At 41.9% G+C, this 24,733-nt stretch overlaps 1 long non-coding RNA gene across 1 annotated transcript in view; it reads left to right on the top strand.

The window, feature by feature from the left end:
* Nucleotides 1–22,281: 22,281 nt before the first annotated feature.
* The window catches only part of LOC132592434 (uncharacterized), an 84,551-nt gene continuing 82,099 nt past the window's right edge, over nucleotides 22,282–24,733 (top strand). Inside the window, exons 1-2 of the long non-coding RNA XR_009557889.2 lie at nucleotides 22,282–23,152; nucleotides 23,569–23,665. This is a non-coding gene — a long non-coding RNA (uncharacterized LOC132592434). The remainder of the gene's footprint in view (nucleotides 23,153–23,568; nucleotides 23,666–24,733) is intronic.

Genomic DNA, 24,733 nt, shown 5'->3' with positions numbered 1-24,733 from the left:
CTTTCGAACTGCTAGGTTGGCAGGAGCTGGGACCAAGCAACAGGAGCTCACCCCGTCGCAGGGATTCGAACCGCCGACCTTCTGATCAGCAAGCCCTAGGCTCAGTGGTTTAACCCACAGCGCCACATGGGACATGTACAGTGTTAAGTAGTAGCTGCCTCTTTGAAGGTTCTGTCCTTTTTATTGGTTCCTGTTCAATGTGTTCAATGGATAAATGACGAGTGGTCCCTTAACCAGTGTCTTAGGGCATGTAAAAAAATGTACCTGGGTATCATCATGATCCCAATTTCATGGTTTATATCTATTTTCCAAACCTACAGCTTCTTATTTCCCGGCCAACCTCTGTGGTGTTTTGATTGGCAACAACCTCTCATCCAATCAGCACGGATGATTTTCTTCTGCACATTGCACTTGTCAAACAGATATTTTCAATAGCAGGGCTCCCATTTGGAAATAAATAACTCACGATGCACTTGAGCTTATTGCTCTGCCAGCAAAATCTAGGCCTTTATTTGCCAACAATTTAGCTGACATTTACAATACAGATTTGGATTTTCTTTATAGCCACTGAAGGCCCAGCTTGGATTTCATAAAACACATATCATATAACGGGCAGAGAGATATGGGGGAAGCATCTCTGGATCAAGCTGTCACATCCACCTCCTTCAGATCAAGTTATAATTTTAGGTTGCAGTACTTTTCATTTTGTGTCCAGATTCAGATATCCAATTACAAAATACACACACCTCTCCTCAAGTGTGAAGGGTGTGCATGTGCACAAATCGAGGCATGCAGTCTTTCAAAAAGTGGCAAACAAGGCTAAATGTAGCCTTTTTAAAAAAGGTAAAGGTAAAGGGACCCCTGACCATTAGGTCCAGTCGTGACCGACTCTGGGGTTGTGGCGCTCATCTCGCTTTATTGGCCGAGGGAGCTGGCGTACAGCTTCCAAGTCATGTGGCCAGCATGACTAAGCTGCTTCTGGCAAACCAGAGTAGCGCACGGAAATGCCGTTTACCTTCCTGCTGTATTTATCTACTTGCACTTTGATGTGCTTTCGAACTGCTAGGTTGGCAGGAGCAGGGACCAAGCAACGGGAGCTCACCCCATCACGGGGATTTGAACCGCCAACCTTCTGATCGGCAATCCCTAGGCTCTGTGGTTTAACCCACAGCGCCACCCACATCCCATAAAAAAAGAACATGCACCAAATACTGACAACAGTTGCGTGTATTTTGTGCTTGGACATCTGTACTCGGGTATAATTTATAAACTGAAAATCAGTTCTGAGATAACATGGAAGTGATATAAAATTAAAACATGCACATGAAAGGTAGGTACATCTTGTGAATTCACAGCAGCAAACCATTTTTGCGATGGCACCCAAGAATTTTGCACTTAGCAATTTATGTGGATAACCTTACAGATGTATAAATTATTATGCTTGTAAACTCTTGTAGACAATAATGTTACAGAACTGGGCCAAGCTTTTCTGCTGTAGACTTTGGAAAGCAGAGAATGATCAAGATGAATATATATTCACCTCCACCACAAATGATTTATCTAGGTGAGACACAGCTCAGTAAATAATCAGACCAAAGCTGCAGATGGGGTCTTGATTCTAGGAAGCACAAAATAAATCCAAGCAATAACACAAACATGGATTCTTTTCAAGCCGCTTCACGACACACAGATCTTTCGGCATCCAAACCACTCAGCCTCTGTGCCACGAGAAATATGTTTATGTTCTAAGGCAAAGTAAGTATATGGCATTTCAAATTCCTGAAATACATTGTACCAATGAGTGAAAAGGGTTTGAGAAATATTTTCAGATATTTCTCTTTGAAATAACAAATTGTCCTATATTCGATATCCAATGCCGTAGACTGCGTATGGGATGCTGACTGAGTGACCATGGGAGAGGGGGCAGGGGGTGGGTGGAACAATGGCTGGCAGATGGCATGGAACAGAGTTTCCTAAAAGAGGATATGGTTGACTGGAACCCTGAGCAGGAGCTCTTGACGCTGCAACAATATGCTGCAGGTTCTGGAACAGAGGACTGGCTTGTACTGAGTCTGATAGTTAATCCATCTATGTCAGGCACTTCTGTGGGTCAAATTAGGCCCACCAGGAGTCCTCATTTGGTCTATGAGGCCATCTTTTACCAGTTATATGCCCACCTGCCCCACACCTGATGTCATCTGATACCAGGTACAAAGCTCCTCCATGAAATCTTTAATAAAAACATTTAGTAAAACTCTCCACGTCACTTTTATAGAGGTGGGGCAAAAATTCCCTTAGGTAAAACAAAAAAAAACCCCAGCTCTTAAGAGAGTTGAAGATAGCATGTTGGAGGTGCTATTGACATTCATTTATTTTGCTCCACCGTCAGGCCACTACAAACACCTGTAGAACTGTTTGGCCGGAAAAAAGAATGGGATGGATGTGCACATCACAGGCAACGATGCCTCCATTACTCTTAGAAGACTCTCATTTGTCTCCAGCCTTAGTTCACCCACTCCAGTTAGCTTCCTCCTACTATCCATGCCATGCATTATGGCACTGTATGATTGATGCTTTCCAGAGCAACAAAGCTATGCTGATAGCTGTCTCCTGGCAATAGCAGATACAGGCATGGTCCTTAATCAACCTACCATTATTGCTATTATATATTAGTAACAAGGAGTGCTCAATAGAACTTCCCACTGGGCAAAAATCAGCACTTTTAGTTAGTGGTTTTAAATCTTCTGACGTATTTTAATTTGCTATTGTGTGTGTGTTTTGGGGGGAAAATGTAAGCTGTTTTGAGACTTTTTGTAGTAAGCTAACAACAACAACAAACAACAACGGTACTGTTTGGCTTAAGAGCAGGCACCCCCAAACTGCGGCCCTCCAGATGTTTTGGCCTACAACTCCCATGATCCCTAGCTAACAGGACCAGTGGTCAGGGATGATGGGAATTGTAGTCCAAAACATCTGGAGGGCCGAAGTTTGGGAATGCCTGCTTAAGAGGCAAAAGGAGCTACAGACCCAGAAGCTATTGTTTTGTGTGGTATAGTAGAGAGGTGGCTTGGACTGGGTGGTATAGACCAAAAAAAAGAAAAGAAATAAGATTGGCTTCTTGCAGTAGGGAACATGATTGCACTGGAAAGTGTGGACAATTGCTTGATGTCCACACTTGATCACTAGAAACTAATCCGCGTGGGTGCTCAAGAAACAGCTGAAGTCATATGCAACTACCCTGCAAACATTGTGCAAAGCATTGAGAATGAATCCACAATAAATAGGTCACCTGGTTGTAGGGATGGACAATAAATCTGTTTATTTCAACAACAACAAATCCGTTTATTGTGAGGACCATGCCTGTACACAAATATCAACACAACAATTATTAAAATTTTTTAAAATTCATTGCATGCTATCCCAGCAAAACCTTCATCCCACAAAACAGGAAGAGAAGGAAAACAAGCAACGAGTTAAACAGACGATGAAGGGGTCTTTACATTTATGTTTATTTCAGTTTCTCATTTTCCAAACCTATTTTCAGTTCTCCACATCAGTTTGCTTTTTAAAAAAAAAGCACTTGTGAAAATTCAACAGCTTTTTTGTACAAATTTCTACTAATTTACACAGGTGTGTATATATATATAGTGTATGATTTTGTGCATATTACTTGCCTGGAGAACAGCATTGCAATTTTTTTTTAGAAGTGTGAATTTTGAAGGCTGGCTGGGTTTAGGTCCCTACCTGGAAGCTGCATGTGTCTCTCTATATGCATCTATTCAGCAACATTTCTTCTCCTGAGACAAGGAGTTAAAAACTGCTATTTCCAGAATGATTATAAAACACCCCTGAGTGTCATTCCTCAATAGTTGTTCCCTCTTTCCCTGAGGCCGGTATCATACTCACAAAGTTCGTTGCCTCTTGCTATGTCCAGAGGGGCACAGGGAATCTGAATTTTGAGGCCTCTTACCACTTTCCAGCTGAAGAATAAAGTAGCTGAGGCTTTGTAATGGTGATTGACAATTTCATTTTAAGCTGTTTATCAGTTTACACTCTGCCCATCAGGTACCGAAAGAACATGACAACCCTTGTCAGTTAAACAAAAGATTTGGATGACAGCATTTCAGTGGAATGTATATTTTTTTTCCACCTCATGCTCTCTGCATCGATACTGATAAAACAATTCCATTCATTATTCCAAAAATAAAATAATACAATAAAGATCTGGATGAGATCCTGACAGGTTAGATGAATATTGAAAAATAACAAAACAAACCTAAAACTGCACCTGATCCTAGTTCTTCAGCACTTTCCAAATAACCTGTCGGGGTTCATTAGAAATCCTTTTATTTGTTGAAGACAATAAACCAAACGCGGTCATTCTGTCAGTGGAAGTGAGTCACCCACCTGCTGCTGATTCTTCATAACAGGAATATTCTCTTTTTGGACTGTAAAGTTGAAGTAATATATATTCAGAAAGCAAGCGTTGGACTTTTTATTTTAAAAACCTGACTTTATAATATTCTCTGCCATTGTTCTTCCATCTAGCACCTGCTTCAGGTGTCCTGTGAAAAGCATGGGATCTCTCCATATGGCCTTTTAATTGTACATGCATGATGATTTGTACTTAGGAAACTATTGGGGGAATCATAGATGATCCCGCTATCAATACCATTTGTATCTGAAGAAGGTAGGGGTGTGTGTGTGTGTGCGTGTGTGTGTCACACTGCTTCATTTCCCTATAGTGCATGTTCTGTACCTTCTTGCCGAGATCACTTACCTTTTTATTCCACAATGACCGTTTCCCCAACATAAAGGGGAGGCGCATTTTGTGCAGTCGTGTGCAGCCCCCCCCCCCGGATCCCTGAAGCAGTTCTGGAAGTTTGGAGGCTGGCACTGCCTACCTGAGGCTGGAGGCTGGAGTCGCCGCCCACTCAGTTAGCCGCCCAATCAGGCCAAAGGGAGGCGTGCCAGGGGGATTGGCCAGGTAGGATCAGGTAGCGGCAATTGCAGACCTGCAAAGCCTACAAGCTGCGTACCCTAGCGTTACCATATTCTGGTCAGAACTCCTCCCACGCCTACAATGGCGCAACACCACACCTGTCAGACTTAACTACACTATCGAAAAAATCAATAGGGCACTGCGCGCTGCACTCACGCGCATAGGAGGCCAGGTTGTGAAGCATCCCAGCATCAAAATATACAGGAAGGAGCTATTCAGGCATGACGGCGTACACCTCACAGCCACGGGCTGCGATCTTTGGCTGAGCGACATCGGACACAGCATCCTAAAACCGTTGGCGGTTTCTGGGGCGGTTCAGGTGTAGGTAGTCTTGGCGGCGAGACCCCAATTTGCGGTCTCGGGTGGCGGATGCAGACTTTGGGCGGAATCCTTTAGTCATTTACATAAAGGGGAGGGGAGTGGGGGACGGTGACCCCCCCTGCCCTATTGCGGTGACGATAACAGGGTTCCCGTAAACGGGCCACCGGGGGGGGGGCATTTGGCGATGCCAATTGGCTGTTATTGCCCTCCCCTTCCAGCAGCGGCAATCGAGGGGGGCGGGCTATCTGCTTGAACATATGTTCTCCAGAGTTAGCCCAACCCCCACTCATGCTGGACAACCCTGAAGATCACCCCACCCCCGGCTGGGGGCTGGGAAGGATATACGCCCAATGCCTGCGCCAAGGTCTTCCTACACCTGAATTTTAATAAAGTTGTGGCCAATTTTAATCCCATAAAACGTGGTCCGGTGTCATTATTCCGCTCGGGGCTGCCTTGGGGACTGGGGGGGGACTCCGCCTGACTGTGCAAAGGTTCTGGTTTATTTTTGTTCCAATTAAAGCAGAATAAAGCGAGCACCAATGCACTATTATTGTGTCAAAACTATGTTGCAGAAAACATCCACAATGAAACACAAATCTGAAGGGGCCCATATCTTTCTTTGCCCAGGTTTTCTCTGACCCACTAGATTAGGCGCTGTTCTTTCCCTGATTGTGCTCTTCTCTCTTTTATAATACTCTTTTGTTGATGCTTATGATAATGCTTTCTGCTGTTTTTGATAACCGCTTAGAATTTATAAAATATTAAGTGGTTTAGAAATGCTTTAAATTTAACAAAAAAAAAAAATACATCATAGGATCAGAAGGGACAAAGAAGACCAGCAACTCAGACTTCTATGTAAGCCAAGCAGGGCTTGTCCAGACATACAGATTGCCTAGGCAGCTGCCTGGATTAGCACAATGAGAAGCTGCTGTTTGCTGTCCACATGAACTGAGTGCACTTCTTCTTCTTCTTCTTCTTCTTCTTCTTCTTCTTCTTCTTCTTCTTCTTCTTCTTCTTCTTCTTCACAATCAGACATTGTCTTCACATACCATAATAAACAAATACAATTAAAATTAAAATTAAAATAAAAAATAAAACATTTTCATACCACATTAAATCCATATTTTGGGATTCCCCCGATCCCATGATTTCCCTCCATTCCCTCCCCCGGTTCTTTTATATTTTCTTATGTTGTACATGTCTATAATTTTCTTATCTTTAAATATTTCCAATTTCAAACATTGTCCTTAATATTACAAGCGTTTTTTTAAACCCTGCTATTGTGTTAACTTCTTTACAATGCTTTTGTAAATATGCAATAAACATTTTCCATTCTTTTTTATATTTGTTGTCCTCTTGATTTCTTGCATCTTCCAGTTAATTTAACCATTTCAACATATTCCACTAGTTTACGTTGCCAATCTTCTTTAGTTGGGACTCGTATTGGGCTATCAATGTCCGTGCAGCTGTTGTTGCATACATAAATAAACTTTTATATTCTTTCTGTATATCTGTTCCAATTATACCTCTTAAGAAAGCTTCTGGGTGTTTTTTTAAAAAACAAAGGTTATTTTAAACATTTTTTTTCCCAATTCGTTATAGATCATTTCCCAAAACCTTTTTATAACCTTACATTGCCACCATGTATGGTAAAATGTACCTTCTACCTCCTTACACTTCCAACACTTATTATCTTTTGTTTTGTACATTTTTGATAATTTAAATACCATCTATACATCATTTTCATATAGTTTTCCTTAAGTGCCATGAATTTTTTTATTATTTCTCCATAATCTTTCCCAAGCACATCAACATCTTCTGAAACTTTGCACTTGGGGACACGGAGGCACACTCCAGTTTACATACCACTCTCAAATTCACAGATGTATATTGTCTTCTTCAGACATACCTCTTTTGTAGCTCTAAGGGCTTCCCTGCTATTCACTTGACCTATTGCCTGACTAGTTTCACTCCCTTAGCATTTCCCTCTCCATGCCTCAATTTCCCTCCCAGCTCTTTGAACCCACAGTTGGGCCACCAAAAGGACAATGTTTCTGCTTTTCTCTCCCAACCCACTTTCTCTTTCTTCCATGGTCAGCAATGCCTCCCCCTCACATCTTTCTCTTCCCAAGGCAACCTATTCATACTCTGAGGAAGGTTCTTTTTTTAAAGTTTGTTTTTTGATTTTTCAGGTTTACAAACAACAACAAAGAAAACCATTAAGATATAACCAATAAATCCCCATTTAATTCCCTCCTCCCCTTTTGTGGATCCTTATACCAACTTTTTCTCCTGCATCTCATCTGTCACTCCAATTTTTATAAAATATTTAACTAATCCATAATTCAGCTTTTAGCTACAAGTGTCATATCAGTCCCACTAATGATTTTACTTGCTTACATTTTTTTAAAATAATACATTACTGTATATACTTTCTCCATTCCTTATTGAAATGTAAGTCTTCCTGATTCCTAATTCTTCCTGTCAGTTTTGCCATTTCAGCATAGTCCATCATTGTTATCTGCCATTCTTTCTTGGTAGGGACCGTGTTTTCTTTCCATCTCTGAACTAACCAAGTCTGGGCAACTGTAGTCACATACTTGAATAATCTCTTCTGGTCACTAGGGATTTTGGCACCTAGAATTCCTAAAAGAAAAGCTTCTGGTTTCTTAGAAAAGGTTATTTTCAACATTTTTTATCAACTCATTGTATATCATCTCCATATTTTACATGTCCACCACATGTGATAGAAGGTGCATTCATTCTCTTTAACATTTCCAGCATACATTTGATCTTGATTTATACATTTTAGCTAATTTACTGGGGGTTAAATACCAATAGTATATCGTTTTCATATAATTTTCTTTCAGAGTATAGCATGCTGTGAGCTTTAAATCTCAGTTCCTTAACCTCTCCCATGCTGCCAGTTGTATGTTTTAACCAAAATCTCTCACCCAGTGTAGCATCACTGACTCGACCTCTGAAGAAGATTCCTGCAAGTCTCCGTTCCATCCATGCTTCTCTTGCGCCTCGAAGTGGCTCAGACTATGAGCCAGTGCGATGGCAGACTACTGTGGTACAAATATAGAGAAAAGAGTTGACTCTTTGATATCCTGCAGCCTCTGTTATCTTGGTGCTGTAGCACAGCTCTCTTGCTGAGAAGGGATTTCTATTCTTAATGGGCAGGCTATAAATAAACAGCAAAGACAAACAGTCCTCTTGTTTCCATTCGAAATGCTGCAGCAAAGATTATTTCCTTGGTGCTTCTATCAGACCATGCTTCTCCTCTTTCACAGCCACTTCATTGTCTGCCTGTTAACTCTATAAGACTCAATAAGCTTATTGTCTTTACTTTTAAAGCTCCCGAGGGCCAGTCTCCTTCCTATCCCTCAACCCTGGTGTCCCGCTATGGACTTAGTGGTTTTCTTTGTTCTTCTAATTCTGGACTTTATTGTTTTAGGATTTTCTTGTTCTCTATTGCATCTTCATTCTTGCTGATCCATATGTTTGGATTCATCTTCCGTAACATTTGTGGGCTGCCCCGCCACCTCACTCCATACGTTGAAATCTCTCTTAAAAACTTATCTTTTTTTTCTTAGGCCTTTGGGTCTGGTTAGCTAGCTCTGTTATGCTCAGTATAATGGCTTGTGAACCGAGCATTTTAAACTATTGACTTTTATTGTTTTGCTTATATTTGTTTTAGATTTTGCGCCCTTTGGGGTAGAAGGTCTTACTTTAATTCTGTACGGAGCCATGTACATTGATGGAGCTATATAAATAAAAGCTATTGCTAATAATGTTTCCAGCAAATAACATATTAAACAAAATTTAGGCCATTTACTCAAGGAATAAAGTTGATAACTGTGTTTTCTCTTCTTCAGTCCCCAGGAACTGAATGACGTAGCACAGATCTTCAGTATACTGTGAGGCCCTCTATCAGCTGCAACAATGATTTTAATGCACTGTTGTCTTACTCTTTAACCCATGCTATGCATGGCTTACCAGCTAACATAGGAGCCAACTCGTAGGGGCTGAGGGGGTCTTCGCCCCCCCATTTTTTTTGAGGAGGCTAGCTCCCCACCCAGTTGATGGGCATTGCCATTCAGATGGTTTCCGTGCACCATGTCATGTGATCAGTTATGCAGAGCAGGGCTCACTTGCCCCCCCATTTAATTAAAGTTGACACCCCTACCTGCTAACTTGTTTATTATGTTAAATTAAAACCTGTCACCTTCCAGTTGTTGCTGCACTACAGTTCCCTTGATCCCTGACCAACAGTAGCTGGACAGCATCATATTGGCTGGTTTAGGTTTCAACAGTCAGTGCCCAACAGCATTTGAAGGATTTCAGTTTCCGCATTACTGGGGGTAGCCAGCACGGCACCCTCAACATGTTGTTGGACCATAGTCCCTAACCGTGGGCCACGCAGAAAATTGGGGGGGGGGGAAGCACAGAGAAACACACAGTCACTAAAATTCCAAAACAGATCTAAACTTCAGTGGGTTTTCATGTTCACATTTTCAATTCTTGCTTTTTAATGTTTTATTATTTGTAAGCTGCTTAGAGAACGCTGTTAGTAAATAAATTTTCAAATGCAGTTCCCTGCTTATTTGACGTAACATTTATTTAGCTAAGTGACACTAGCCCTAAAATAAGCAAAGCCATTTTAGCTATGTCAGTGCAATGAATACTGATCAACTGTGCCCAGTAGGTGTCATCATTGTCCTGCGACTAGCCAGAGAGAGACCTTCACATTTCATTCTAAATGAGCCATAAATATTCAGTATGAAATATACCGAGATGTAAAATAGCAGGTGCAGCAAATTTGTAGTGAGGATACAGTTAATGGGTGAAGGATTCAATATTCTATCTACTGAGCAAACAACTGTATATAAAAACTCCATCTGTAGCTTTTTATGCATGCAACCAGATATACTATATGATTTATGTTTTTTTAAAAAATACTGATATCTTTGTTTTCAAAGATGGTTTTATACAATTAAGCAGCAACATGTTTGAAAGCCATTGCTAAAAATATAAACATTTCATTTCAGTAATTTTAGGTTCCATCTGCATATTTTGCAACAACAAAACTTCCCTACTAACACCCCCCCCTTGCCAAAAATCCTAGGGATTTTCTATGTTGCGCCTCCTTGTTCTCTGATCTATGACCCCCACTCTTTCTCTCCTCAGTTTTTCTAGTCAAAACTTCTTTTTAAGTCTTTCATCAACATTGTCTTTATAGCATATGCACTTCTTTAAAGAAAAGTCATTACAGTAGTCTAAAGTTCCATGCATAACTTTGCTTGCGGTATCTGTTTTTTGGGTATAAAACTATTCAGACTTGGGATGAAAATGTATGAGGTTGTTCATACCTACGTTAGCATATACTTCAAAATCAAGCCCAAATATATATTAAGACTAGCTGGCCCTGCCACGCGTTGCTGTGGGTTATTTGTGTGATTTCCCCTACCCTTTGCCGATCCATGACGTATCCCTGTGATTCCCCCACTCCCTCATCCCTGTAAATCCCCCAACTCTGTCCTGATCCATGACCTATTATGCCCCCTCTTTCCCCCACCCCAGCTTATCCCTGTGATTTCCCCTCTCCTCCCCCAACCCTCCCACTTACCCCTGTGATTTCCATCCTCTCCTCCGTCCAACCCCCCCCCCCGGGTTATCCCTGTGACCCGTTCATTTTGCACACAATCAATCCCCCAATGCGCGTGTTCTGTAAAATTTTGCCCTGTCCCAACCCTGACTTCCCTACCCACGTGTGTTATGTGAAATAACATTTATTGTACCCAAAGGCACAGCCCTGTAAAAGGCCCATATTCAGTTAATTCTATGCTGCGGCCTATTCGCGCGCCCCATCCCCCCCGGCAGGCCCCTAAATCCACTCAGTCTAGTCTGCAAAGCCGAGGTGAGATACTGTGGAGAGGGCAGATTTAATCCCTGTGTTTCCCCCCCACCCTGTTCTGACCCAGTACCTATCCCTGCCCCCTATTCGGCCCCCCATCCCCTCCCAGGCAGGGCCCTACCTCTACTTGGCAATGTTGGGCCTTGTTGCTGCAAAAAGCCTGTTTTCAGTTGGTTGCTGTGGAATTTTGTGATGTCATCTGGTGGCGCGGCTTTCGAGGCAGCAGTCGGCAATCTGCCTTTCTATTGGATGCTGCTGGAGTCTTCAGAGCTTCTGCTGGTGACGTCTAATTTGGGCACCACTTTTTGTGTTTAATCATTATTTTAGATATGAAAGGTTTGCTTTTTTGGAAAAAAAATTATGCCAGATCCCTCACTGATAGGCATGGAACATTGTGGCCAAATTTGTTACATTACAGTTCAGCAGTTACGGAGAAAGGCTGTGACCTCTGCGCATGCAATGCCTACATTTATATATATATAGATAGGCAGCTTCATACCTTTTCATCCAAAGTCCCAGCACTTACAGCAACTCAAAATCTTTGTGATGGAAGATTCCTATTATCATATTTGTCATTGCTGATTTCTGTGGGGGAGGGCACTGTTTTATTAAATGCATGGACGTGTGGCCTATATATGCTACTTTCTAATATAATATTGAAGCTGAAACCAATTAACTGTTGGCTCAAATACACAGCTAGCATAAGCAGACACAAGTCTGTTGAAATCCATGGCAAAGCTATGGCATGTATCTTAAATTAAGGATGATGGGATCTGTAATAAATTATACACATAACACATAAAGCTGTGTAGACAGGATGCCAGCAGAGAGCTGTCTCAACATAATGTCTGGCAAGTCCTTAGGACTTATGCATGTCTCAAGCAGTGAGTGTCTGCATTAGTCTAGTCACCGGTGATTCCGAGATCTGTAGCCAGCTCTTCTCTTCTCCATGTGACATCTACGGGAAATCAATTGGATAGTGCCTCATCTCGGCTGCGTGCCCACCCACAGGTAACATGTAAATCCTAAATGTTATTCTAGTCTGCATTATACAGTGCAGTATGTTTTTATTTTCAAAGGCAAGAACATCTGTCCTGCTGCATAGAGCTGGTGTAAAGGTTATTTCCTGAGAAGGTCCGTGGGAATTATACCTGGAACTGATGACCAGGCAAGTAGCAAACCTCATAACAGAGCTGCATGCTACCTGCCTTTCACTGTTTCTCATGACCACCAGCACCATTATGATGACCAAGGTTGCATCTCCTGGTCTTGTGCTACCGGTATTATCTTCATAAGAAATGGTGCCCCCCCCCCCCGTGCCTGTTATTTAAAAGTTCACACTGTGGTTGCTATTAATTGTGTCATAAACATCACATCTAGTTACCGTAAGTTCTAGTCCCTCATTAATGGGGAAGGACTCCATGTTGAAAGCAAACACAGAAGGAAGTTTTAAGGAATCAAATGGGGATTAAAGAAACCATTAAACTATTTCATTGATTGGTATGTATGTGCAGGGCCAGATTTAGGTTTGATGAGGTCCTAAGCTACTAAAGGTAAGGGGGCCCTTTATATGTCCAGCTGTCCTTTGTCAACAACAAATTGTCACTGTTTTTTTTTTTGCTGAATATATGCTATATGGTAATTTTTATGGCCCTAATAGGTATCTAAAGCCATTTGCACATGCAGAATATAGGCACCCTATACGTATATAGAAATGAGCACACCAGTGATATTTTAGGCAGCAGGCGGGGCCTATTACTTACATAATAGGAGCCTACACAACACAAAACACTGTTGCTGTTGTTGTTGTTTAGTCGTTTAGTCATGTCCGACTCTTCGTGACCCCATGGACCATAGCACGCCAGGCACTCCTGTCTTGCACTGCCTCCCGTAGTTTGGTCAAACTCATGTTCGTAGCTTCGAGAACACTGTCCAACCATCTCGTCCTCTGTCGTCCCCCATACTGTTGCTGTATGTAGGTTTTATTTGTTTTTTATCTTATATTTTGGAAATGTGCATCCAGTTTTTTTCCTCTTTAATTTTTTGGGCCCCCCCCCAAGAGTGTGGGGCCCTAAGCTATAGCTTGCTTAGCTTATACATAAATCCGACACTGTGTATGTGTCAAAATTAATACAGCATAAATATTTTTAAAGTGTTTCACCTGTGCTTTTGTCTATGTAATGGCTCAGGTGTAGTGTCGTGGTCATTGAATGCATGTAGCTGTGTGAAATGGAATTTAATATATTTTCCTCTGCAGTCCAGGAAGAGGACCTAGCTTGTTTCCAACTTCTCCTGTTCCAGTAAAGAATTCGGAGAAAGGTTCTGTGTAGTATTGGTCAGCATACTTAATGCTGTGGGCCGAGATAACTGCAGTGGTGCATTCATCAGTTAATGTTTCTGATTCCTTTTTTTAAAAAAATCACCCACTATCCCTAATGGGTTAGGGCAGTTTCCAAGTGCTAGCCACATTAAAATATGAAGTCTTTTAAATACCAGGAACAACAAAAACTCCACCCACAATTTAAAACCAACAGGAATTCAAAGTGACTTTAGGGAAAGAACAGCAACCCAGCCTTATTTTTGCCAATAGTGACAGCTGGGTTGCCAGTGAATAAGCAAAGTGTATGCAAAAGGAAGGAAGGAAGGTGAGGGAGAGAGAGAGGTTATACATTGGAACCATTGGGATGCCACTGCGCTGTATGCAATGATGACCACTGTGAAATGGGCTGTGGTTCAGAAAATCTGGAGGACATCTGTCAGGTTTTAAAGGTAGCAATAAGGCACAGGAAATCTGCTGTTAAGAAACTGAATGCAAAATATCAAAAGCAGTCCTTTAGATCACCATTATGGTCTCTGTCTAATTTAGTTTCTTGTTAACCCAAGGAAATATTACCATTGACCTCAATGGACGAGGGATTGGTACCAGGGTTTCACCTCCCTTTTGCCAAGACTTGGGTGCAGTTAGGCTACAGCAGGATAAACAGTGACTTGAGCAGCGCATTTTGGGCACAAAGAATGAAGCACTTTTGGGCATGAAGCAGAAGAAATATTGAACTGCCACAAAATGTATAATCTTTCATAATGCATTGCACCAAGGACTTACAATTAGTAGCCAACTGGGAGAATAAATGTATCCAGTGCTTTTTTCGCTCTAAAAAATGTTTAGGGGTACTCTCATTTTCCTACACATATTGAAATACTGCCCCTCAATGAGGCCAAACTTAGATTCACAAAATGTTTAGGGGTATGCGCACCCCTGCGTCCCCCCCAGAAAAAAAGCACTGAATGTAACCTTGGTTGGTTGGTTGGATGGATGGATGAGGTCAGGGGCATAAACAAATTCTAGGCAAGTTAATTTCCTGTTCATATGCTGAAATTCAATACAGGGAAAGGATAAACCTAAGCTAAAATATCACAAAAAGCTTCTTCATGGGAATTTATAGTGTGATGCATTTTAAAACAATTGACCTGATTGCCCTTCTAATGACATAGGGTGCTTCCATACTGCAAGCTTTTCATGCTACCCACTGTTGCTCTTCCACTGTATGGTGCCTGCAGACTGGCAATCCCACCATAAATACAGATTGCAAGATCACCTCTGAGGTTCACAAAACTACGTGCTCCATTTCACATGAGGACCAAGCCCTTCTGTCGACTATTGGAAGCCCTTGAGGTGCTGCTTCTGAGCAGGCAAGCACCAGGACCTGCAGACCAAATGCAGCCCCACATGCCTCTCTGTCCAGATCTAGGGACTATCCCCAGGCCATGCCTGCTCCCTACACCACATCCCCTCTCCTGAGGTCACAATCTCACCCACCCTGCTCTGCAACTCCCTTGAGGGCTTTTACTTGGCTCAAAGGTGTCCTTGAACTGCCATATTGTCTTACCTGAATGTTGAATGGAGTGGTGTGTGTGTGTGTGTGTGTGTGTGTGTGTGTGTGTGTGTGTGTGTAGAACTCTACTGTTTTCGTGTGGCTGAAATGTAGGCTACTGCACAGAGGTACGAGTCACATTCCCAGCTCCACCTCCTTCCCCCTCTGGCCCCACCCATTGGAATGTGGCCCTCAGGCTGAAAGCATTAGAGGGATACATAACATTCTCAAGGTGGGAAGGCTAGTGGCTGAAAGGAACTGTGTCAGGGGTCTGGACCACAACAAATGGCCAAAACACCAGAGGTTATTAGAAATGTATTTTTCATCATCATGGCTCTGAAACCTGTCCTGGGATCTAATATGGCCTCTGCTAGTATTTGAGCCCAAGGTCATCTTTAGACATGCATAGTCTGTTTGATTAAACTGCCTCCAAACAAATTTTACATTCTATGCTACTTAACATAGGGTTTTGGGTTGTTGTTTTTTGGTTTTCATTCAGCTTTATTCATCATTAAAATGAGAGTAATCTGCATACTTTTTAATCCAGGATTAGCCCTTTTTAGTTTATTTTCCCCGCAGACTGATTGTCAGTGCTTCAAAAGCACCAACTATTGATGGATTTCTATACAGCTGCCTGCACATCTGCGGCAATAAAATGTGAATCTGCTTTAACAATATCTGAAGTCTTCTGTTTGGGGTTTTATGCAGCTTTTTCTTTCTGAAAGCACCTGCATATTCTTCAATGCTAGCTTGGAAAAGCATATATAAAAAAGACTCATCACTGGAAGATGCTGTTTTGTTTTGTTTAGATATGTCTGCATTTAGATATAACAGTAGTAATGTTTTCGGCTATAATGAAAACAAGAAATCTTTCTTATATCCTTTTCTAAACTAAAAGTTTATAGCCCAATTCAGCAGCCATAAAATCCAAATATGCAGGCTGATCTTTTAGGCTGGTTAGTTCTGGACTTCCTATGCAGATACTATATGGAAAATTGAAGGAAGAAAGCATGCTGTTTGCCATTCAGAAGCTACTGATGTAGCACAAGAATTGCTCCTGTTCTGTTCTTCCTCATACCTGCATTTAAACCTGAGGAAGACACAGGTCAAGACCATGGCCATACAGGGGGATCTATTGTCCTCTGAATAGAGGACAATAAATAGCAAGCTAGAAAAGAATAACAAGTGGGGCTCCAAAGGAATCAGTCAGTGCTGTGAGGTATCTTCAAAGAGATCCCAAGAAAGTCCAACTGAACGGAGTTGGCGCCTTATTTATCATATTTGTGGATGATGCAAAACTGCCAGCACTCCAGAGTGGGGGGAGGGAATCTATTTCGGCCCAAGGGTAGCATTCCCTTCTAGGCAACTTTCCAAGGGTCACATGTCATTGATGGGCACAACTAGAGGCAAAAGTGGGTGGAGCAATTAAGGCAAAATTTACCTTTGTACAGTTTCTACACACTCATACACCCTGACTATCTTCCATCCAGACAAGCAAGAGACTTGTGGAATTTCTTCTCTGGCTCAGATTAAAATATGATTTGAGGAACAACTGCTGGTTAACCTGGCTAAGAAGTGCACTGGACCTCCAGCAAAGAAAGCTGCCAGTGCATTAGATTTTTGACTGCCAAAGTCTCTACAAGCGTATTAGTTTGTGACTTATCAGTGCATTGGAGTGATTACCCCAGGCATCCCCAAACTTTGGTCCTCCAGATGTTTTGGACTACAATTCCCATCATCCCTGACCACTGGTCCTCTTAGCTGGGGATCATGGGAGTTGTAGGCCAAAACATCTGGAGGGCCACAGTTTGGGGATGCCTGGATTACCCTGTCCATGGCATTGAGTACGGCCGGCATGAATATGTGCAAGGGGAAAAAATCTAGAGAGGCAGAAAGACTATCCCCCTTCATGGGAGACCTGCAGAGACCTGACTTTCCCCCGCAGCCTTACCTTCTGCCCTTCTGCCACTTTATTCTGGCCAATGCAATGTAATGGTGAGTTGTAATAAGGAATTACACCTGTGATCGTTGACAATCACCATTAGATGACTGTAAACAATCACTGAGGAGGCAATTAATCCAATAAGCCCAAGGAGTAGACGTATGGGAAAGGTATTAGACAGGAAACAAAACCAGAAAGGTAAGGGTCATAGGTTCAGGATATTCTGCAGAAGCAGGAAGAATTCCTCAGAAGGGTCAACTGACTCGTAAGGTACGGAAGCGCTGACAAAGCGTCTGAGGCTGATAGTTTCAGGGCAGCAGATAGTGTCCAGGGCAGCTGTCTACCGGTATCAGCTCCATCTGGTACGCAGGCTGATACTCTACCTGCCTGCAGACTGTCTAGCCAGAGTGGTGCATGCTCTAGTTATCTCCCGCTTGGACTACTGCAATGCGCTCTATGTGGGGCTACCTTTGGAGGTGACTTGGAAACTACAACTAATCCAGAATGCGGCAGCTAGACTGGTGACTGGGAGCGGCTGCCGAGACCACATAACACCGGTCTTGAAAGATCTACATTGGCTCCCAGTACGTTTCCAAGCACAATTCAAAGTGTTGGTGCTGACCTTTAAAGCCCTAAATGGCCTCGGTCCAGTATACCTGAAGGAGCGTCTCCACCTCCATCATTCTGCCCGGACACTGAGGTCCAGCACCGAGGGCCTTCTGGCGGTTCCCTCGTTGTGAGAAGCCAAGTTGCAGGGAACTAGGCAGAGGGCCTTCTCGGTGGTGGCGCCTGCCCTGTGGAACGCCCTCCCAAAAGATGTCAAAGAGGAAAACAACTACCAGACTTTTAGAAGACATCTGAAGGCAGCCCTGTTCAGGGAGGCTTTTAATGTTTAATAGATTACTGTGTTTTATTTTTCTGTTGGAAGCCGCCCAGAGTGGCTGGGGAAACCCAGCCGGATGGGCGGGGTATAAATAATATATTATTATTATTATTATTATTATTATTATTATTATTATTATTTTGCAATAAATCTTCAAGCTAATTACAACTTGCGTACTGTGTTATCAAGATGGCAGCCTGGGCTCCTGACACCCAGTATGCTCTGCGACTATCCTTGTGGTGGAACATCACCAGTGGAACAGCTATACCCATGGATCTTTCTGTAAGTGGTCCAGGGCATTTCTGTCCAAGCCAGCATTGTCCCACTTACATATCACTGTCAGTGGAGTAGTATACAGCTCTGCTTTTTGAGACCCTCAACTGGCTTACCAGTGACGGTACTATATAAGTCTCTCTTATGCTGCACAAAGAAGAGCCCATTAATCTCATTCTAGAATATTATCAGAGAAACAAGTAAGTAGGCACAGAGTTGACACCTGGTTGGTTGAAAATCACTTCCAGGTTTATCCTTCAATTCATTTTAGAACACCATGACTGAGCAGCTGTTTTTAATAATGAAAGATATTTATAAATTGCCATAATAACATTGTTTACTGTTTGCATTGCCTCTCTCAGCCTGGTTCATTAGCTATCATTAAAAGATTTTCACAACATGCTCTCTGCATATATAGAAATGTTGAGATGCCATCTTAAAGGGAAATGTTCTATTTGCAACTCACAGCACAGCGAACAATATGAATGGAAGGCGGTTTGAAGGAGGAGTAATTGTTGTTGTTTTTTTTAGATCCCCAAAGATATCAGTGAAAGAGCTGAATGATTTCTAGATATTGCACATGGAAAAGACCTAGAGGTTTCAAGGTAAGTTGAGAAATATTCTGTGGAAACTGAAGAGCATGTGGCAGCTGCAAGAGCAACTCTTCTTCATGCATTTGCAGATGGAATTGTCTATATGGTTTTCCATCTTTAAGGACATAAGAATTGCTTTGCTTTATCAGACTAAAAGTCCATCTGTTCCAGCAGAGTGAACAGCCATATGCCTCCGCAAGCATTGTTACATGTACATGTGGGATATTGCACTCCATGTAAGAACCCGGAAAAAACCATCCCTTGAGAAAGGAGAGATCTTTTGCATGGAGAAACAATCAAGTACTGTTCTAATGTATGCTTAAGCCATATTTATCCCCCTAAATATGTAATGACACAAGACTTATTTTTTATTACAAGAAAGAAAGCCTACATAAATTAATTTCACGGTAATGGATGTGGGCAAAATATGTTTACATATAAAAACCACAGGTACACTTAATTAATACATTCATACTCCTGAGCTGACGCAATGCTGGTCTTATTCTGTAGTAAATAGAAAAGTGGGAGAGTTACTTATGGACTCGGAAGATCGAGATAGAAGCAAAGTTTTACCATTTCGCAACTAGGGCAATCCAGCAATGGAGAGAAAGAAAGATGGTCAGGACCCAAAGCTGGGATGAATACCTCTGTGCTTGAGAGAATTATAAATAGGCAACAAAATCTTACCCGTTCCTTTTCTGATATCCAATGGAGCACCCCAGTTGAGCATCGTTGAAGTCATGGTGTGCCGATTAAGCCACTCAGAATGGCAGCCTTAAAAAAGATTTTGGATATTGTAGGTGTATATATAAAATGGGAGGCAGAGTGATGACATAAGAGGAAGAAAATAGAAGTTTCTTGTGAAACAAAAGTTGGTAACTTTTCTCTCAAATGTGCTTAATGATTGTCATTTTGTTTACATGAGATGCCTAGCATAAGTTCCTGAATTCAGAGTAAACAAGCTTTCTCTTTCCAATTTTAAGATGTCATAAATTATGCCTGGGCTGACCCTAATGTATGTTTGCAGAAAATTTGTTCTCTGGGAGGACTTGGAGAAGGAGATTGTGTCCTATTTTGCCACCTGAGGTGAAATAAGAAGGTTCTGCCCCACCCCACTGCTGTCACCCTGCTGCCGTGAACCCATACCTGGCTTGTGTGAAGCAGCAGCAATGATGGCAGGTTCTGATGAGCTCTTGCGAACTGTCACAGACTCTCACGAGATCTTGCTGGAAGCCACCACCACTTCTCTGTTGGTGATGGGGGCCTGTGGGGGATGCTGCTTCTTGGTGTTTCAGTGCCCGAGGCAGTTGCCTCCCCCTGTCTCATGGGTGGGCTGGCCCTGACGGGGAGTTTTCCCCAATGTCATTGATGACTTATCAGCATTTGCCTCCTTTCAGTCTCTGGAGTCGAGAAGTCTGGCCTTGTATTCTATGTCACAAAGAAGAGTGAGGGTTGGTTATGGAGGTAATGGATGCCACAATGCAATGCAAACCAGACGTATGCTTTGTTCCTTCAAAATAAACCAAAGAAAAGTCAGGTCAAGCACTCTCTCGTTACATTTTACCAACAGGACAAGCTGCTCTAGCTATTATTTTGATGGATGGAGAGATGATTTTAACATATTTATACCCTGCCTCTCCTTCTCAGAGTTCAAGGTGGCTCACAAACAAGAATCACAAAAAGCAATAAAATCAAAAGCTATACTAACCAAACAGATCAGCAGATAGATTCTAAAAGCTGCACAATATCTGTTTGCCCCTAAAACCCTGCAAGAAATTTAAACCTGGAGACTTGACATAGCTTTTCATTACATTTCATGCCATCACCTTCCTTTACCTGGTAGGCCACACCCTCTTTATGAAAAAAACGGCTGCAAATGGAACCACATCGACAACAATAACATCTTGATTATCAGTTGGATAAACAGTTTGTTAGTCACAAACTAACACATCATGATCTAGTGAATAACCTTCTCATTTCTCCTGCATTCCTCTTCTTGTTGGTTGTTGAAAGGTCTGAAATGTGGGGTTTTTTTGGGGGGTGTATCATGCTAGTCATGATAGAAAAGCCCATTTTAATAGCACATGCACTAGGCATTATACAGATTACATGCTAGGTGCAAAAACAGTTTTCAGGTTGCACTCAGAATTGCTAGAACAAAGATGTAGTGATGGCCACCAACATGTGATGGCTTTGGGATTAGACACATTCGTGGAGGATAATGCTATAAAAAGCTACTAGCTACAATGATAGCAGTGCTTTGCCTCCATCCCAGAACACCACTTAATGAAGATGACAGGAAGCAGAGTGCTATTGTGCTTGTGTCCTGCTTGTCAGCTTCCAACCCAATGGGCATCTGGTTGGCTACTGTGGGGAGAGAATGTGAGAATAGAGAATAGATAGGCCTTTGGTATGGGTCCAGCAGGACTCTTCTTGTGTTTTTAGATAGTGTGTCGTCAGAATCCCAAAATTAGGTGCTGCACAGAATGTTACATAAAGTTAGGAATGACAAACACTGCCCACAGACTTGTAATATATTTTATTTATTTATTTGACATGTATTTTTTTTAAAAAACAACCTTGCTTTTCTTCAAAGCTGAAAACATAGCATATATGGTAACAATGCAAAACATAGTTTAAAACTTTAAACAGTTAGTGAAGAGGAAGAAAGAAAAGGTCAACAAATGAAGAGTGAGAGATGGGTAACTCAACATTAGAAGAGGGATATGGGAAAATAGATAGGCACTAATCACGTGACAACAATTTAAAAACTTTTCACCTAGCTGTCCCCATTACATGGAGATCTGTTGTCTCAATCTGTGCAATGAAAAAAGCATAACTACATTCTAGGAAATACTTGCTTCTGCATTTTCTTTAAAAAAATGCAGACTTCTATTTCCCTGCTGGTCCTGCTCAGAAACTAGCTCCTTTCTGCCGTACTTCAAGAGCATTAAACATTCAGAGCCATATATATATCCTTCAAGGCTGTCACTGGTGCAGCTAGCAAGAACTTGATCTGGTGGTTTTTAAGGAAAGAACTTGAATGATATATATATATATATTTCAACTTGCTACTTCTCCGGCCTTACCTTTTTCTTACGCTGCTACAAGGAACCAGTGGCCTATATTAAACACATATGTACAAGTACCTGTACATTTGTTGTCCTCAAGTAAAAATCACAGTTGAAGCATTTCTGTATAAAGACAATTTGTTCGCAGCCAAGATGGGTGCTCAAAACAGAGAAGGACATATATCATATAAATAATACCAATTGTTGTGAGATGCAAGGCAATGTTTTTAGTAGAACAGACTGGATCAGGAGGTCAGGTTTTATTATATACTGTATTAGCAAATAGTAATTCTACATGCAGTGCATATTCAGAATAATTAGAAGTCCAGAAAACAATCAGAAGTGCAATAAAAACAACAACCCAGTAGTACCACTGCTATCCACATGTCCTGATTAATTTACAGGTTCTTAGACTGAAAGTGTCACTGCCGTCACCAGAAGCACTTTTCCTGAGCAGACATTCCTGAGATCTCAGCTGCTTTCCATCATTTGATGGCTCCACAGGTGCCTCTAGGCAACGACTCTCTGTTTTCCTCCATGTCTCTCCCTGCTTGGTAACCTTTCAGCTCTGAGCACAGCAGAGCGCCTCAAGCAATGAGTCTCAAAATGATGTCCCAGGGAACAAAAACAGCAACTTTTCACCATCCATGTTACGTGTCAAAAACAGCCTCCAAAGCCCAAGGTTCAATCTTCCTACTGCCACGCGTAATCACATTAATACATTCTCTGCAACAGAGAGGCTTCCTAGTTGCTTCTGTCCATCTCCTCTTCTTAGCCAATCATAAAAATCACCAGCAGCAGATCCCACCCTTGTCTCCAGGGTGGGAAAACACTTACAAAACAAAACAAATAAGCAACTGTGTCGAGTAGAAAAGGCTTGGGATAATATGTGTGTGTATTTTTTATTTGAATTTAATTTGGGACAATGATGCTCCAGTCAAAATACAGGAGATTCCATGTTTGCTAGCTGAACAAAGGGTTAAGAGGCATAGAGTTCCCTGAAAAATCCTAGAGGGCAGTCCGTGAGGTCACATCCTCTGTTTACACAGGGCAGGAAGAGGACAAGAGAAAAAAAATTCTTACTACAGTACTTCCTTCCTGCATTGGGCTCATTCTCTTTTACATCTTGCAGCTGTGGAGAAAGGGTGAAGTCTGTGCTCTCTTGAGCACAGGCACAATATTCAAGTATCAACCATGTGTTTTGTTATCTAGAAGTCTATTTTGCCTGACTTACTTGACTGCCATTTTCTGCTTGAATCAAGTCAGCAGTGTTATGTAAGTAAACAACATTACAGACTACTGTGTTGTTATCATTTAAGTTTGGAGCTGCAGGTTTCAAAATGCTGTCTTTATGAATGATTTATTTTACTTTGCTCAACTGGGTTCTGCAAAAACCCTCTTCCCCTTCAGCCAAACCCAAGAACTTACCTAGTGGTGGAGGCTACAGTTGAGTATTTCCAGGATACCAACAGAGTATCTTCCCCCCCCCCCACCAGGGACTACTCGTCCCATAATTCCTAGCAGGAAACTGATGCTAGGCTCATAATTTTTGCCACAGATTCTGGAGCAGGCCTCTGCAGGAAGAAACACTTAACAGGGAGCAATTCCTATGAACGTAAAGTGGGGTTTACTTCTGAGTAATGTACAAGGTAATACACTGCAATGTTTCATTGTCCACTGTTTCTTTGCAGAGGAGGAGGATAGAGAACCAGAACAAATGAGGGTACCACACAACTTTTTCCCCAGCGAAGCAGCAACTGCGGCAGCTGAGACCCCTTCTGAATCAAGGTAAGGGGCTTTAGGCCCCAGGTGCACCTCCACTGCTTAAGTGTCTGCTGTTCTTTTTTCAAGTGAAGAAGACAGGGACCTCCTAGGTACTACCTACATGACCAAGGTGACCCACCAGTTCAATTCTAATTTTATTATGGATTTATTTATTAAATGTGTACAGTATATTGTCTTCATCGGTAGATCTAAGGGCAGTTCTCAGGTCTAGGTTCCCGGTGGTGCCATTGATTACAAAGGATTATGTTTGCCCAAATGATCTATATGGGCTTTCAAATGGGTCAAATGTATAATCTTCCCAGAGAACATGTGAAGGGGTTGTATTTTTTTCCTTTTTCTCCAACCTTCCTCCACTTTATCAGCAGAACCTTTGGCATTTATGTTTCGACACTCAGACCTACAGAAACTCCCATAAATGGTTGCTGACACAGTTGTCATCATCACAGCCCCAATGATTTCTGACATATTACATGAGATACCTTTCGGGAAACTTGTGCATGACGGGGAATCCATAAATCCAAATTCAATTAAGTCATTTTTGTGCTGCACATATTCACCATACAGTACATATCCAGCTCTCTTATCTTGTGAAAGGGAAGGTAGAGGCAGGAGAGACAACAGAACCACAACACTTATAAAAACGACTTGCTTACAGTCACTCAGTAATCATTATTCTAGCATTGCCCTAATACATTGTCTTACAAATGCCAAGGCAAGGAGATAAGCGTTTGCCTGTTTAAGGTGAAGAGCTTTGTTCTGTCTTAAATCACTGCTATTTTTTGCCAGTGTGCAGTGTGGGATTGTACTGGAGACACACTGTTGCTATTCCCTTCCTAGCCCCCGCCTCGCCTACTACATACAAGTCCTCTCTTTTTAAGGGCATTTCCCCATTATTTCAATCATTTATATCTTTGAATGCCTGACATTTTACAGTGCCCAAACCCCACGTTTCAGTGGGCATCAGTAAATCATCCCCCAACGCTGTGTCTTCCTTATACACTCTTCCATACATAACATCAATCATTTTACCATTTCATAGGAATAAAAAAAGAAAGAATGTTTTCTTAACTG

The sequence above is a fragment of the Zootoca vivipara genome, chromosome 7 (assembly GCF_965207765.1).
Source record: "Zootoca vivipara chromosome 7, rZooViv2.hap1.1, whole genome shotgun sequence".
Classification (NCBI taxonomy): domain Eukaryota; kingdom Metazoa; phylum Chordata; class Lepidosauria; order Squamata; family Lacertidae; genus Zootoca; species Zootoca vivipara.
The sequence above is the reverse complement of the archived record's forward strand: the minus strand, read 5'-3'. Positions and strand labels throughout refer to the sequence as shown.